Source organism: Schistocerca serialis, chromosome 3 (genome assembly GCF_023864345.2).
Source record: "Schistocerca serialis cubense isolate TAMUIC-IGC-003099 chromosome 3, iqSchSeri2.2, whole genome shotgun sequence".
NCBI classification, from domain to species: domain Eukaryota; kingdom Metazoa; phylum Arthropoda; class Insecta; order Orthoptera; family Acrididae; genus Schistocerca; species Schistocerca serialis.
In genome coordinates, this window is record NC_064640.1 from 114,821,338 (window position 1) to 114,838,342 (window position 17,005).

Consider the following 17,005-nt stretch of genomic DNA (forward strand, 5'->3'; position numbering starts at 1 on the left):
TAACCTCCATCCATCTTAGCTGTTTGACACTTCCAGTTACAGATTTAAATGTTTCTGAGAGAGAGAGAGAGAGAGAGAGATCTCATTCAAACTGTCCTTATTTTAGCAATCGTAATTTCTGGGAATAGCCATACATGCCTTCATAAATTTTCGTTTTGTCAAATGGTGTTGCATACCCAACAGTTTTGAGATATTGTACAACTTATATACTCTTGGAGTAGTGATGGTGATGGGTGTTTCTTTTTCTTAACTCTTCTGGCTCAGCTCCAAGTCAGTGGATTCATTTTTCAGGAGTTCCGTCTGAGATTCATATATCTCACCTTTTATAGCTATTGCCTTGATAATACTACCCAGTTCCATTAATCTTGTGATGAATGCTTCAGTTTTTGAGTCAATGTACAAAGTGATCTTTGGCATGTACATCATCCCCTCAGAACGAATACATGACACTAGTGCGAATTGTCCATAGTATGCAATATACCGATACAGTTACATATTGCTACACTATTTTCTAAAAAGTAATTCCCTGTGACAGATCATGAGAAAGTTACTTTCATCCTTGGGTTTTACACACCATTGTATTCGAATATATCAACATACGTAAATAAGAAGATAGTTCTGTGCCCAAATCTGGCGTGCCTGATTTGTACATGTTTCACAAATTTGAGAGGTGATTTCTGCTGATGGATGCGTAGTTTGGGACGCTCCATCACTCATAGAATCTCTACATATACGGCAACCAGCTTAGTCGTTTGTCTGGAACATGTTATGTTGTGTATTAGTTAATTAAACGTTTGTTCTTGCAAATGAGTGCACTCTACCTCATTAACAAGTTTAATCATTCATAAGACGTCCCGCTGAGGGTTTACGAAATCCACCACTCGCAGGAAATCACGATCTGACACCATTCCTAAACTAATGTTTTTTTTGTCACTGCTGTTTAAACTGTATGTTGAATTACAGAACTGCTTTCACATCAGGCAGTTTGATGGCTTTGTCTCCCCTGTACGAAAAAACATACCGAAAATGAGTTACACATATATACGACTACATTCTGCTACCATCTTCATCATCACTAACGCTAAAATGACGACTTCATTGTGGAGGGGAGCTGCGTTGCAGCTGCATGTGTTGATATGCTGACCTTCTGAGACTGTGAGAACGATTTTTCAGGTCTTGTTAGTATTTAAAATTTGCAGCAGTGTACGTAACTTTAAAGTACAAATATTTACAGTTGCACCGTCTCTCCTTTGCGTATAAAGAGGCATACACTGGACTCTACAGCCAGTTCATCACTATTGCTTGTGCTGTCACGACAGCAGCTGTTGAAAAGTGAATAAGGATATGGTTCTTGGCGCCAAATCTGATAAACGGAGAGCGATAGTATTAGTTGTTAATTTAAGTGATGGTAAGGGTATACACTGTGGGCTCTGAACACTTAAGTATCTTTCAGTACTTTGCAGGCATTAATTAAGTCACGACTGAAAGAGAATAGTTACTACAAGACGATGATGTTTTCGCAATATCTACTAAGCCCACTTGTCCTAATTATTCTGGAACGAATTGTTCCTCAATACGTCGAGACGCTGCAGCTGTAAGACCATGAATTCCATGAGGAGAGTATTAATGCTTATTACTCGTTTGAGTGGCTTAAATCTAAAAATGTGTATAAGCTGCTTCTTGAAATTTATAAGGATCTTACAGAAGATTATAATAAGTAGAAGCCAATTGGCTGCTATTCGTTTCCTAGGCAACTGATTCCTTTTCTATCTAATGTTTCACACAGCTTTACCAAATTATCTCAAGTGTTTCAAAGCGATGCCCTCATTTCTAAGTATCATTATTATTATAAACGTTATAATTTGACGGAGAATGTGAAACTGATGGACCTCCTCCTGTTACATTGAGCTGCGAGGGGTATAAAAGGGAACAAGATATTTTTCAGTGGATTACGTGTGTTTTTCCTTCTTCAAAAATTCTTACACAAACATGTAGTTATAATAACTTAGCTAGTTGTGGGGTACGGCCGTAATGACGGTACTTTATTTTGTTTATAAACTTTTGGAATGACGTTACTGACGGAGCTACAGTGACTGCCCACCTTCATACACTTTTAAATCTCTCGATTTGTTGGCAAAAATGCATGTTCAAAGCCGGTGGTAGACAGATACGAAATTGTACTAAATGCTTTATCTGAGAATTACTTTGAACAATTAGCTCATGAGCCCACACGAATTGTAAATGGTTGCGAAAACACGCTTGATCTCTTAGTCACAAATAATCCTGATCTAATGGAGAGCGTCATGACGAATACACGGATTAGTTAACACAAGGTCATTGTAGCGAGGCTCAAAACCATATCAACCAAAACCACTAAAAATAAACGCAAAATATATCGATTTAAAACAGCAGATAAAAATTCGCTTAGTGCCGTCCTAAGAGAGAGTCTCCGTTCCTTCCAAGCTAATTGTGGAAATGTATACCAGATATGGCTCAAATTCAAAGAAACAGTATCGACAGCAATAGATAGATTCATACCGCATAAGTTAATAAGAGAAGGGACTGATCCACCAGGGTACACAAAACACGTCAGAACACTGTTGCAGAAGCAACGAAAAAGCATGCCAAATTCAGAAAAACGCAAAATCCCCAGGATTGGTTAAGTTTCATGGAAGCTCGAAATTTAGTGCGGAATTCAATGCGGGATGCTTTTAATAGTTTCCACAATTAAACATTGTCCCAAATACGGTAGAAAACCCAAAGAGATTCTGGTCATATGTAAAGTACACCAGTGGCAAAGAAACAGTCAATACCGTCAGTCGGCGATAGCGATAGAAATGTTACCGATGATGGTGCCACTAAAGCGGAGTTACTAAATACAGTTTTCCGTAATTCCTTCACGAAAGAAGACAAAGTAAATATTCCAGAAGAGCTGTTAGCATGAGTGACATAAAAATAGATATCTTAGGTGTTGCGAAACAACTCAAATCACTTAAGAAAGGCAAGTCTTCCGGTCCAGATCGTATACCAATCAGGTTCCTTTCAGAGTATGCAGACACAGTAGCTCCTTTCTTAGCAATCATATACAACCGCTGACTTGACGAAAGGTCCGTTCCTAAAGACTGGAAAGTAGCACAGATCACACCAATATTCGAGAAAGGAAATAGGAGTAACCCATTGAATTACAGACCCATATCACCGACCTCAATTTTCAGTAGGATTTTGGAGCATATACTGTACTCGAACATTATGAATCACCTTGAACAAAATGACTTATTGAAACATAACCAACACGGATTCAGAAAATATCGTTCTTGTGCACCCTTTATTCCCATGAAGTAATGAGTGCCGTCGACAAGGGATCTCAGATCGATTTCATGTTCCTAGATTTCCAGAAGGCTTTTGATACCGTTCCTCACAAGCGACTATTAATCAAATTGCGTGCATATGGAGTATCGTCTCAGTTGTGTGACTGGATTCGTGATTTCTTCTCAGAGAGGTCACAGTTCGTAGTGATAGGCGGTAAATCATCGAGTAGAACAGAAATGATATCTGGCGTTCCGCAAGGTAGTGTCATAGGCCCTCTGCTGTTCCTGATTTACATAAATGATCTAGGCGATAATCTGAGCAGCCCCCTTAGATTGTTTGCAGATCATGCTGTAATTTACCGTCTAGAAAAACCATCAGACGATCAATTCCAATTACAAAATGATCTGTATATAGCGAAAAGTGGCAAATGGCACTAAACAAAGAAAAGTGCGGGGTCATCCACACGGGTACTAAAAGAAATCTGATAAATTTTGGGTATATGATAAATCGCACAAATCTAAGGGCTGTCAATTCGACTAAATACCTAGGAATTACAATTACGAGCAACTTAAATTGGAAAGACCACATAGATAATATTGTGGGGAAGGCGAAACAAAGACTGCAGTTTGTGCCAGAAGACTTAGAAGATGCGACAGACCCACTAAAGAGACAGCCTACATTACACTTGTCCGTCCTCTGCTGGAATATTGCTGCGCTCTGTGGGATCCTTACCAGGTATGATTGACGGAGGACATCGAAAAAGTGCAAAGAAGGGCAGCTCGTTTCGTGTTATCGCGCAATAGGGGTGAGAGTGTCACTGATATGATACGCGAGTTGGGGTGGCAGTCACTGAAACAAAGGCGGTTTTCTTTGCGGCGAGATCTATTTACGAAATTTCAATCACCAACTTTCTCTTCCGAATGCGAAAATATTTTGTTGACACCCACCTACATAGGGAGAAATGATCATCATAATAAAATAAGAGAAATCAGAGTTCGAACGGAAAGATTCAGGTGTTCCTATTCCCCCGCACCATTCGAGGGTGGAATGGTAGAGAAGTAGCATGAACATGTTTCGATGAACTCTCTGCCAGGCACTTAAGTGTGAATTACAGAGTAACTATGTAGATGTAAATCACATTAGAAGAAAAAATGGGCAGGATACTGTGGGGCAGAAATAAAAGAATTTCGCATGAAATCTCATTATGTTATTACATTATTTTTGTTACAATTATTATTAATTGTACAGAGTCATTATCCACAGGAATATTTTGTGAATAATTATTTTTACATGCCTTAAATTCATTTGTATTGAATTCAAACTGATAGGAGCTACAATATACTTAGGTATTCCACGTGTAAATTCTACTTGTGTGGATTTAAAACCTATAGATGAATAGTAGTAGACTTTGGTATTGCATGAATACGTGAATTTATACGTTGATCCAAGTCCTTCGCATGCACATTATGCTTGTGCACATAGAAAATCACTGAATAGTCCTATGAGTTATGGTTGCCACTGGTTCAGCCTGTCTGTTCCAGCTCATCATGAACTGTATAGAGCATGCAAATTGGAAACACTTGAATGACTTAAATAAATGCAGTGTGGAGAGTTTCCAGATGTCAATTTCAGTGTCGGAGCTCCATAATTGTTGACGATAGGCGTCTTCTTGGTAAAGATGGAGATGTCTGGAGGAGGACAAGAGGGGTAATACTTTGTAATCATCAAATTCTTGATGTATTCTGTCATGTTACATAGAAGGTCCCACTTCCTCTTTGTAAACTTCACTTTAGTGTTGTGCTGAAATTTTATAATGTCTGTTATTATTTGGCAGCCATTATCCGGTGCTATTCCTACGTTTACATGCTTAAATCTGCTTGCAGTTAGTAGGTAAGCAGTGGTGAAGAGCAGTAAGCTGAATTCACTTAGCTGTGGCTGGATGAGCGGTAGTGAACATATTGGAAACTAAATATCTGGGGACAGATGAGTGTCGTACTCGAATGTATCAGGTAATGCTGGTTTCTGCTCCAAGACATAAGGGTGCTGTTGCACTGAGGGAGAAATAATAATAATAAACTGAGGCACTGGTCATTACTGAATAATAATGAGCAGTGAGAGAGAGAGGAAAGGGTTGATAATACTTACATTCGACAATGTGAGTCAATATTTTATTCTGCCTGGACGTGGCAGATGTCTGCTGACGCTCTTTCATGATGAGCGAACTTTCACAATTGTGTACAGAGTATCAGTGCCGAGCCCATCTGATGGTTAGCTGACCCGGACAATATGGATAAGTGCTGGGATAGAGAACTACAGTGCCACAGAAATTGGAACAACTCTTTTGGACATGGGGGTGGGCAGGGGTCTTCATTTTAATTGTGGAGGCCTTATTTGGTCATAAATTATACTAAGATAAGGTTGCCTTGGAAAAACATCCAGCAGCCATATTGTGTCATGGTTTATAGCGACAAAGATAAGGGTGACATGTAGTGGTAGCCATATCCGATCATAATGGTCCTAAATATACAGGGTGTAAATTTTAAGTTGACAAGCCAGAATAACTCGATGAAAATGCTTCACACGAAAAAATGTGTATAATCCAAAGTTGATTATTTTCGAGGTGGACATCTGCTGGTGCTAAAATTAGCCCGCCACCCCAGCCCCTGGGGTTGGGGTAGGAGGGAACTTAAAAATTTCAAATGGGAACCCCCATTTTTTTATTGCACAATCCAATTATACATAAAAAACTACGTACATTTTGTCTTAAACATTTGTTTTGATTCTTGGTAGTTGGCTCTGTAATTCAAGAAAATCCGTGTTCTCATTTTTGCGTGGAAAATGGTTACGGATATACACACATAAAAGAAAAGCAATCAGCTTTAATTTATCTGTTGCACGAAAAATCGTAACTTAACAAATTGCAATTACTTTTTTTAATTTGGGCTTTGTCTAACATGGCACAACATTATTTCCCCCCATAAAATCGAAAAACACATGACACCTACAAATTAAACGAGTCAAGCAGACCTAAATAACAATATCATTTGAACTACATGAAAACTCATGTGTTTGTGAATCATCAGTAATAAATACAGTTATTCTTGTCATTCTAACTGGTTTAAATTACGTATGAGTCTGTCACGTCTAGGTATACACTGGCTACCTTAAGTTTAACGAACTTGATGGTTACATTAAGTACAAGGCGTCGTTATTTTTATGTAGAAAAAATCAAAGAACTTGTTAGGTGCATTGCCTCTGCACATAACAACCAGCAAATACAGTAGAAGTCCGCCAACTGCAATTACAAATCAGTTTCTCTCCGATGATAAAAGAAACAAAATTTCGTCGCAGAGATTTCGAGGTTCACTGAAAAATGTAAAAGGCCTCAGGGTGCTCTGAACAACCAATGAGACCGGTGAGGGATATTGTTTCATCATTTTTGTCTGGCAGCTCGTCAGCACGCGAGGTATCTCTTATATACCAGTTATATTCCGCCTGCAAACTGACGACGTCAAGGGGGAGCTAGTTCTGGAGTCAGCCTGTAACCGCTGTGGGTACTCCCGAAGCATAAACATGGTGCTGGTTTTACAATTATCCAACCACATCAAGAAAGAGTTCGAACTTAACGACAGTATTTGCATCAGGTGAATACAGTGAAGCGAACGCGACGGTTTCACGTGGTCTCCAAACCGTTACCGTGTTAGCGCCGCCAAAAGCAAAAAAATGGCTCTGAGCACTATGCGACTTAACTTCTGAGGTCATCAGTCGCCTAGAATTTAGAATTAATTAAACCTAACTAACCTAAGGACGTCACACACATCCATGCCCGAGGCAGGATTCGAACCTGCGACCGTAGCGGTCGCTCGGCTTCAGACTGTAGCGCCTAGAACCGCACGGCCACTCCGGCCGGCCCGGCAAAAGCAATTACGAGCTCTATAACAGTGTTGAAAACAACCAAACTATCCCGAAAATCCCCGATCGCATGCTCCTCCTCATATACAGTTAAAACTACTAACTGGCTAATATGGGAACTGAATACCTCTACTATATTTAACACCTACGAAACCTAGATCGCAACTATTCTCTCACACGTCAGTTCTGCTAAGATATTCGCTCCACCACAGTTGTATCACTCCATCGGCACAATTGAGCATCATGGATTCAACCCTTCCTTCTGCATACGTTTATTCCTCCGGTATGGATCGTTTACCATCTCGTCTAATTTCCCACCCCCGCTATTAAACTGTCCGCGTCTTCAGTTGACTGGTCAGCACGGCTGACTGTCAAGCAAAGGACCGGAGTTCGATTCTCGGTACTGCCAGGGATTTTTACTCTGTGGGAGGACTGGTGCAGGGCGCACTCAGCCTCGTGAGGCGAAGTGAGGCGCTACTCAACCGATCAGTAGCGGCTTAGATTAATTCGTGATATGGACAACCAGTTGCCGGCGAAGTGGCCGAGCGGTTCTAGGCGCTTCAGTCCGAAGCCGCGCGACTGCTACGGTCGCAGGTTCGAATCCTGCTTCGGGCATGGATGTGTGTGATGTCCTTAGGTTAGGTTAGGTTTAAGTAGTTCTAAGTTCTAGGGGACTGATGACCTCAGATGTTAAGTCCCATAGTGCTCAGAGCCATTTGAACGATTTTGAAGTAGCGGTTCTAAGGCCAAATATCCCGACAGCGACCCGGAAGGTGGCGTGCTTACCGCATGCCGCTCCATACAGCGTCCTATGAAGCCACTGACAGAGGATGCGATTGGCCCGTCCGAGGCCAGAATACGGAACTTTGTCCACCTACCTTTACTTTGTTAAATTTGACACCTTCGTATATACTACACTATCTGAAAACTCGGCACCAACAACCCCAGTGCTTCCCTTCTTATTCCTGGTATGCAGTCGTGCCTTAATCGACACGTCCAACCTATTCTACAACTACACACACTTAATACCCTCGTCCAAAGAAACTTCAACTGTTCGGGGCGCCTCCAGACACGTCTCTGGCCTGAAATCTTATCTACAAGAGCAGAATTGTCTTCAGTAATGAGTCCAGCTTCGAACTGAGCCATGATGACCAGCGAAGACGTGTCTTCAGACGCCCTGGACAACGATGGGATACCAGCCTGACTGTCACCGCTTGGCGCGACAACCTGGAGTGACTGTATGAGGCGCCATTTCTTTTTATGGCAACATCCCTTTGGTTTTCATCCGCGACGTTCTTATAGCACAGTGGTACGTCGACAATATTCTACGCCCCGTTTAGTTCTCCATCGTGGCAATCAATCCTGGGCTTACATTTCAGCAAGATAATTCCCGCCCGCACACGGCGAGAGTTACTACTGCTTGTCTTCGTACTTGCCAAACCCTACCTTGGCCAGCAAGGTCACCGGATCTCTCCCCAACTCAGAACGTTTGGAGCATTATGAGGAGGGTCCTCTAACCATCTCGGGGTTTCGACAATGTATGTCGGCAATTGGACAGAATATGGTATGATATCCCAATACCTCGGTCAATGCCAAGCTGAACAACTCCTTGCATAAGGACAAGAAGTGGACCTACACCTTTTTGGTTTGCTCAATTGGTGATGCTCTTTCTCTTGAATAAATTATCGAACTTTTCTAAAATTGTAATCATTTGTCTCTCTGTACATGTACATCACATCCACCCATCTCCGTCCTGTTCGGATAATTCTTTCGTGGTGCGTCGTTTTTTTATTTTTTTGAGAGTGTGCGTTATTTGAATTTGTTGCATTTTAACCAATTTGGCTGAAGAATGGGCTGCATATACCGCTGTAGCCCCCAAATTCCATATGGGCTTCGCCGCATTCTACCTTGATGATCTGTTGTCACTAGCCATATTAACCTTCACAAGCACAATTTATCCCTTACAGACCACAGTCACTCGACATGCGCTGCTCCTCCTAAGAGAATGCCGTCGTCTTTACGGACCCTTCCTTCACATCAGGGAGTGGAATACTCTTACACATCACCGTTAACTAAAGCGGCACATCCGTTACCTTCTACACGCCATAAACTCTGTGACTGGTGGTAGATACGTTTAAAAGTTCCCATAAACTCGACAATTCCCATAAACTCAACAAAATAATGGAAAGCAGTCCACCACCTCACCGCTTCTAATACCCCATCACAGTATCCTCTCCTTCATAACAACGGGATCCGGTTCCTAGCTGAGTGGTCAGCGCAAATGAATGTCATGCGGAGGACCCGGGTTCGATTACTAGTACTGCTAAGAATCTTTTCCTGATGAAACTAGTGGCAAGGGCCCATCCGTATCACATCCGCATGACACTGCGGAGCAGAGAATGACACGGTGGTCTGGAGACATATTACCGCTACCTGAAAACCCCCTAAACCAGTCTTATTGCCCCACACCTAGATTATATCATCACTGATCCCATTGATCCACACTTCGATCAGTCTGTAGACCACGAACATACCAATAAAACCACCCCAGTACTCACTCCCATCCCATCTCTAATACAGCAACACAAAATGAGTGAACACACCCATTACATCTTAACAAACTAAAACAACACTTGTCAGAAACACAGTACAGCGCCTCGTCACCACTCAGTTACATATTGTAACTTTAAAGGGAGGCCATTTTCGTTTTTACCAGCTCTAGCATAACCGTAAAATCTTTACCCGAACTCTGGATAGCCTTCAAAATACTCCTACACTCCTGGAAATGGAAAAAAGAACACATTGACACCGGTGTGTCAGACCCACCATACTTGCTCTGGACACTGCGAGAGGGCTGTACAAGCAATGATCACACGCACGGCACAGCGGACACACCAGGAACCGCGGTGTTGGCCGTCGAATGGCGCTAGCTGCGCAGCATTTGTGCACCGCCGCCGTCAGTGTCAGCCAGTTTGCCGTGGCATACGGAGCTCCATCGCAGTCTTTAACACTGGTAGCATGCCGCGACAGCGTGGACGTGAACCGTATGTGCAGTTGACGGACTTTGAGCGAGGGCGTATAGTGGGCATACGGGAGGCCGGGTGGACGTACCGCCGAATTGCTCAACACGTGGGGCGTGAGGTCTCCACAGTACATCGATGTTGTCGCCAGTGGTCGGCGGAAGGTGCACGTGCCCGTCGACTTGTGACCGGACCGCAGCGACGCACGGATGCACGCCAAGACCGTAGGATCCTACGCAGTGCCGTAGGGGATCGCACCGCCACTTCCCAGCAAATTAGGGACACTGTTGCTCCCGGGGTATCGGCGAGGACCATTCGCAACCGTCTCCATGAAGCTGGGCTATGGTCCCGCACACCGTTAGGCCGTCTTCCCCTCACGCCCCAACATCGTGCAGCCCGCCTCCAGTGGTGTCACGACAGGCGTGAATGGAGGGACGAATGGAGACGTGTCGTCTTCAGCGATGAGAGTCGCTTCTGCCTTGGTGCCAATGATGGTCGTATGCGTGTTTGGCGCCGTGCAGGTGAGCGCCACAATCAGGACTGCATACGACCGAGGCACACAGGGCCAACACCCGGCATCATGGTGTGGGGAGCGATCTCCTACACTGGCCGTACACCACTGGTGATCGTCGAGGGGGCACTGAATAGTGCACGGTACATCCAAACCGTCATCGAACCCATCGTTCTACCATTCCTAGACCGGCATGGGAACTTGCTGTTCCAACAGGACAATGCACGTCCGCATGTATCCCGTGCCACCCAACGTGCTCTAGAAGGTGTAAGTCAACTACCCTGGCCAGCAAGATCTCCAGATCTGTCCCCCATTGAGCATGTTTGGGACTGGATGAAGCGTCGTCTCACGCGGTCTGCACGTCCAGCACGAACGCTGGTCCAACTGAGGCGCCAGGTGGAAATGGCATGGCAAGCCGTTCCACAGGACTACATCCAGCATCTCTACGATCGTCTCCATGGGAGAATAGCAGCCTGCATTGCTGCGAAAGGTGGATATACACTGTACTAGTGCCGACATTGTGCATGCTCTGTTGCCTGTGTCTATGTGCCTGTGGTTCTGTCAGTGTGATCATGTGATGTATCTGACCCCAGGAATGTGTCAATAAAGTTTCCCCTTCCTGGGACAATGAATTCACGGTGTTCTTATTTCAATTTCCAGGAGTGTATTTCATGAAGCGAGCAAACCATGCAGTGAATAATCATTGTACCGACCTGTTACACTTACTTCCATGTTCAGAAAGGCTTTTTAATTTGTTCTAACACAACACATCTGCAGACTTATAGAACAGCACCTTCCTGTTCCTGACACCTTGTGTTGCTTCTCTCCCAAGCGCCGAATTTATGCCTTCTGGCGATTTCAGTGTTCACAGCTGAACAAAGGGTGTCCTTCTGTTAAGTGGAACGCATTAGCAACTGCGTCTACTGCACTGACAGACCGTCTCCTGTTGTCCAGTTGTGACCACCTGCAAATGGCCTATCTGCCGAAACCAATCTTGGAGAAATTTTGGTGCAACTGGTTCTATGCTTCAATGAAAGTATAACTGTCAGTTGCAGATACTCTTTGTCCAAAGAAAAATAATGGGCTAATTAACTAACCGAAAAATTTGGGCTATAACGCTATAGAATTTCTGCACAGATAACTGTATCATGTGTGAAATCCATTACGTTGCCGTCAATACTATCCGCAAAGCCATTAGTGTATACCATTATCATGAATGGTCCTATGAAACTGCCTTGGGGCACGCCAGATATTACTTGAGGGCCTGCAGATGACCCTACACCAACGATAACGTGCTCCGTACTGCCCGTTACGAAATGTTCGATCCAGTCGCAAAGTTTCGAGAACCGACTTTAAATGATGACCCTGGGAATATACAGGGCTATTACAAATGATTGAAGCGATTTCATAAATTCGCTGTAGCTCCATTCATTGACATATGGTCACAACACACAACAGATACGTAGAAAAACTCATAAAGTTTTGTTCAGCTGAAGCCGCACTTAAGGTTTCTGCCGCCAGAGCGCTCGAGAGCGCAGTGAGACAAAATGGCGACAGGAGCCGAGAAATTGTATGTCGTGCTTGAAATGCACTCACATCAGTCAGTCATAACAGTGCAACGACACTTCAGGACGAAGTTCAACAAAGATCCACCAACTGCTTACTCTATTCGGCGATGGTATGCGCAGTTTAAAGCTTCTGGATGCCTCTGTAAGGGGAAATCAACGGGTCGGCCTGCAGTGAGCGAAGAAACGGTTGAACGCGTGCGGGCAAGTTTCACGCGTAGCCCGCGGAAGTCGACGAATAAAGCAAGCAGGGAGCTAAACGTACCACAGCCGACGGTTTGGAAAATCTTACGGGAAAGGCTAATGCAGAAGCCTTACCGTTTACAATTGCTTCAAGCCCTGACACCCGATGACAAAGTCAAATGCTTTGAATTTTCGGCGCGGTTGCAACAGCTCATGGAAGAGGATGCGTTCAGTGCGAAACTTGTTTTCATTGATGAAGCAACAATTTTTCTTAATGGTGAAGTGAACAGACACAATGTGCGAATCTGGGTGGTAGAGAATCCTCACGCATTCGTGCAGCAAATTCGCAAGTCACCAAAAGTAAACGTGTTTTGTGCAATCTCAAGGTTTATAAGTTTACGGCCCCTTTTTCTTCTGCGAGAAAAACGTTACAGGACACGTGTATCTGGACATGCTGGAAAATTGGGTCATGCCACAACTGGAGACCGACAGCGCCGACTTCATCTTTCAACAGGATGGTGCTCCACCGCACTTCCATCATGATGTTTGGCATTTCTTAAACAGGAGATTGGAAAACCGATGGATCGGTCGTGGTGGAGATCATGATCAGCAATTCATGTCATGGCCTCCACGCTCTCCCGACTTAACCCCATGCGATTTCATTCTGTGGGGTTATGTGAAAGATTCAGTGTTTAAACCTCCTCTACCAAGAAACGTGCCAGAACTGCGAGCTCGCATCAACGATGCTTTCGAACTCATTGATGGGGACATGCTGCGCCGAGTGTGGGAGGAACTTGATTATAGGCTTGATGTCTGCCGAATCACTAAAGGGGCACATATCGAACATTTGTGAATGCCTAAAAAAACTTTTTAAGTTTTTGTATGTGTGTGCAAAGCATTGTAAAAATATCTCAAATAATAAAGTTATTGTAGAGCTGTGAAATAGCTTCAATCATTTGTAATATCGCTGTACTACAATCCCCTCCACATCGCTCTCGTAAGGATCGTAATGACAAGATTAGATTAATTATAGCACGCCCGGTGACACGGAAAGAATAATTATTTCCGTGCTCCATACGTGAATGGAACCGTAAAAAACTCCCTGTAACTGGTACAGTGGGTCGTACCTTCAGCCATGCACATCGCAGTGATTTGCAGAGTATAAATGTAGCTGCCGATGTACATACCAAATATAAATTGTGTTTTTAGAAGACATCAATGTAAGCCTCACTCAAAAGCTTTTCGAAACTCAAAAAGGGACGCTGGAGCATGTGTTGACAGCTAGATGTTGAAAGAAACCTTCGTGTAGGAGAACAGTGTAGCCGAACATTGTGGGACCCGCAGACAAGATACTTTTATATCTATCTAAAAAGCAAAACCAAACTTTCAGCGTTGACTGCAAGACGTAAGAAAGGTTGCGATGCGACAACCTTCCTGAATAAAGTGCAGTATGCATAGCATGCTTTTAAAGTTTAATACTTTAAAAGCGTGGTGGGAGTGATGCTAATACTGTTAAATACAAATAGCATAACTATGATTGATTTTGTATTTTTGTGGACCCGCGAGTCGCGACCAGCGCCGCTCCGCGATGTCTTGTCCAATCTTGCTCGGGACGTCAAGTAGTAAAGCAGCATAGCCTTCAGCTGATAGCAGGCAACCTCTAAGAAGGCGCTTAGTAACGTATGGCCTAAGCGAGGCCTCAATAGGTATCCGTTTACAATTATATGTATGCAGCCAAGAAGAATCCTGTACCACTACCTAAGTACGAGGGTCACTCCAAAGGAAATTCACACTACTTTTTAAAAATACAGTTGTCATCCTGCATGTGTGAAAGTTTTACAGTGTGTAGATATATCCTTCTCGCTTGTTTTCAAACTTAGTTCAACCTGTTCCCGTGAGTGGTGCTGTCACAGCATGTCTTCAAGATGGCTGCTACACTTGACATTCGTCAGAAGCAACGTGCTGTCATAGAATTCCTGTGCTGTGTAAACGAAACGGTGGGCAACATCCACAATAGGTTGAAAAAGGTGTATGGAGATGCTGCTGTCGATCGCAGTACAGTTTGTCGGTGGGCAAGCAGGTTGTGTGATGAAAGCGGGCACGGCAATATTGAGGATTGTCCTCGCAGCGGCAGGTCTCATACTGCACACACTCCAGACAATGTGCACAGAGTTAACGAATTGGTGACTGCTGACAGTGAACGAATTGTCACGCTACGTTGGGATAGGGGAAGGAAGTGTTTGCAGAATACTGGAAGTGTTGGCGTTAAAAAGGTTTGTGTCAGGTGGGTTCCCAGGATGTTGACAGTGGATCACAAAGAAACACAAGAACACTGAAACACCTGCCTTACAGTCCTGACCTGGCTCCATATGACTATCACCTCTTTGGGAAACTGAAAGACTCTCTTCGTGGAACAAGGTTTGGAGGTGATGACTCCCTTGTGCACGCTGCCAAACAGTGGCTCCATAATTTTGGTCCATAATTTTACCGTGCGGGTATACAGGCGCTGGTTCCAAGACGGCGTAATGCAGTTGAGAGCGATGGAAATCATGTGGAGAAATGAAAATATTGTTCCTAAAGGATGTATCTACAACGTTCAAACGTTCAAACATGTAGAATAAAAGACGGATTGAAAAAAAAAAAATAGTGTGCATTTCTTTTGAAGTGACCCTCGTACAATATATATTATTTTTTAACAACGACTTCTAATTATTTTAGTCTTTGCAGATCCAGACCATTCAGCCAGCGCCTTATCGACGATACTGACAAAGCCGGCCGAAGTGGCCGTGCGGTTAAAGGCGCTGGAGTCTGGAACCGCAAGACCGCTGCGGTCGCAGGTTCGAATCCTGCCTCGGGCATGGATGTTTGTGATGTCCTTAGGTTAGTTAGGTTTAACTAGTTCTAAGTTCTAGGGGACTAATGACCTCAGCAGTTGAGTCCCATAGTGCTCAGAGCCATTTGAACCATTTGATACTGACAAAACTGCTATGATTTATATGTTTCTCTTTAGTATTGGCCATCAGTCAACATTGGTGACGACTCGTTCGTCATCATAACGGACAGCATGCCAATAGACCCTGCATTGTGGTCAACATTCTGCGAGTACCCTAACGCCAACAGAGTAGCACTTACCATTAATACGGTAGCCAAGGGCAGCCTAGCAACTCCAGTCTCACTTACACATACTGTAATTACCACTAAACAAGTACTTTAAAACGCTAAGCTAGGCATGATGTGGTTATCCGCTGAATGATATAGACTAAATCAGCAAATAAGATAGTTTTTCACTGGTGAGAAGCGTAGTACTTTCAAAATTGATAATTAGTTGGTAATTACAGGCAATACTTTGTAATTACAGGCATGTTTGACATCTTAGTTGTGAAAGCGCACGGATAATGTTGATATCTTAAATCCACCTTACCCTACCAGTCAGTGCACCTTAACGTGATAGCCGCCAAACATCTAGCGGAAGGATCAGCACCATAAACGTCACCTCTCTAATACACAGAAGAAGTTTTGGGATGAAAGCAGCAGACTTGGACAAAATAAGTTACTCAGTAGCTATTAGGTTCCCCCTGTGATGGTCGTGACTCGTTTAGGAAACGTGCGAGGTGGTGCGGTGGTTAACACGTTGTACCCTCATTTGGATGCGGTTCAGATTCCTTTCTGGCCATCCAGATTGGGGCTTCCCGTAGTTTTCCAAAATTACTTAGGAATATCGCGATTATTCCTCTGAGGAAGGAAGAGAAAGGAAAGGAAAGGGAAGGGACTATTGATATCAACCGAATCAGGACTTTGTGCGGCATAACAGCGGTGAGTGAAAATGTGTGGCGGACTGGGATTCGAAAGCAGAGTCTTCTGCTTAACAGACAGTTGGATTAACCACTGCGAAACCCGGACACAGTGCTTCTCGCAGTTGTGCGGACTAGCTCGGCACGCCTCTCGCTCGACCATCGCTCGTGAGCCGACTATAACACCACGTTCAAACTCACTTAAATCTTGGTAACCTGCCATTGTAGCAGCAATAACCGTTTTGACAACTGCGCCAGACACTTGTTGTCTTATATAGGCGTTGCCGACTTCAGCGTCACATTCTGCCTGTTTACATATCTCTTTTCTGAAAACGCATGCGTATACCAGTTTCTTTGGCGCTTCAGTGTATATGATAATGACTATCGCGGATCATGGACACATGAGAGCAAGGGAAATTCATTATACAACCATACAATAACAAACACTTGCCTGATCCATATATTTAAGAAAGTGAGGTCACAGACGGAGAAAATACTTGCACTGGATTATTCAAGAAGCTCGGAATTCGAAGCTGTCCAACCATCCTCGTTTTCTTGTGATTTGTTGAAATCATCACAGACGAAATACAGGATAGTTTCTTCTGGCGGTCCCTATTGTTTCATCTCTAATCCTACTCCCATCTTGATTATAATTATGTGGCGCTAATGAGTTCAATATCGACTAAATTAAATGTAGGTCTTCTCCTTACTAAT

The 17,005-nt window shown here is 43.6% G+C and overlaps 1 protein-coding gene across 2 annotated transcripts in view; it reads right to left on the minus strand.

The window, feature by feature from the left end:
• The window catches only part of LOC126469803 (MAM and LDL-receptor class A domain-containing protein 1-like), a 1,070,274-nt gene that overhangs the window by 354,522 nt on the left and 698,747 nt on the right, over positions 1-17,005 (minus strand). The window lies entirely within an intron of this gene.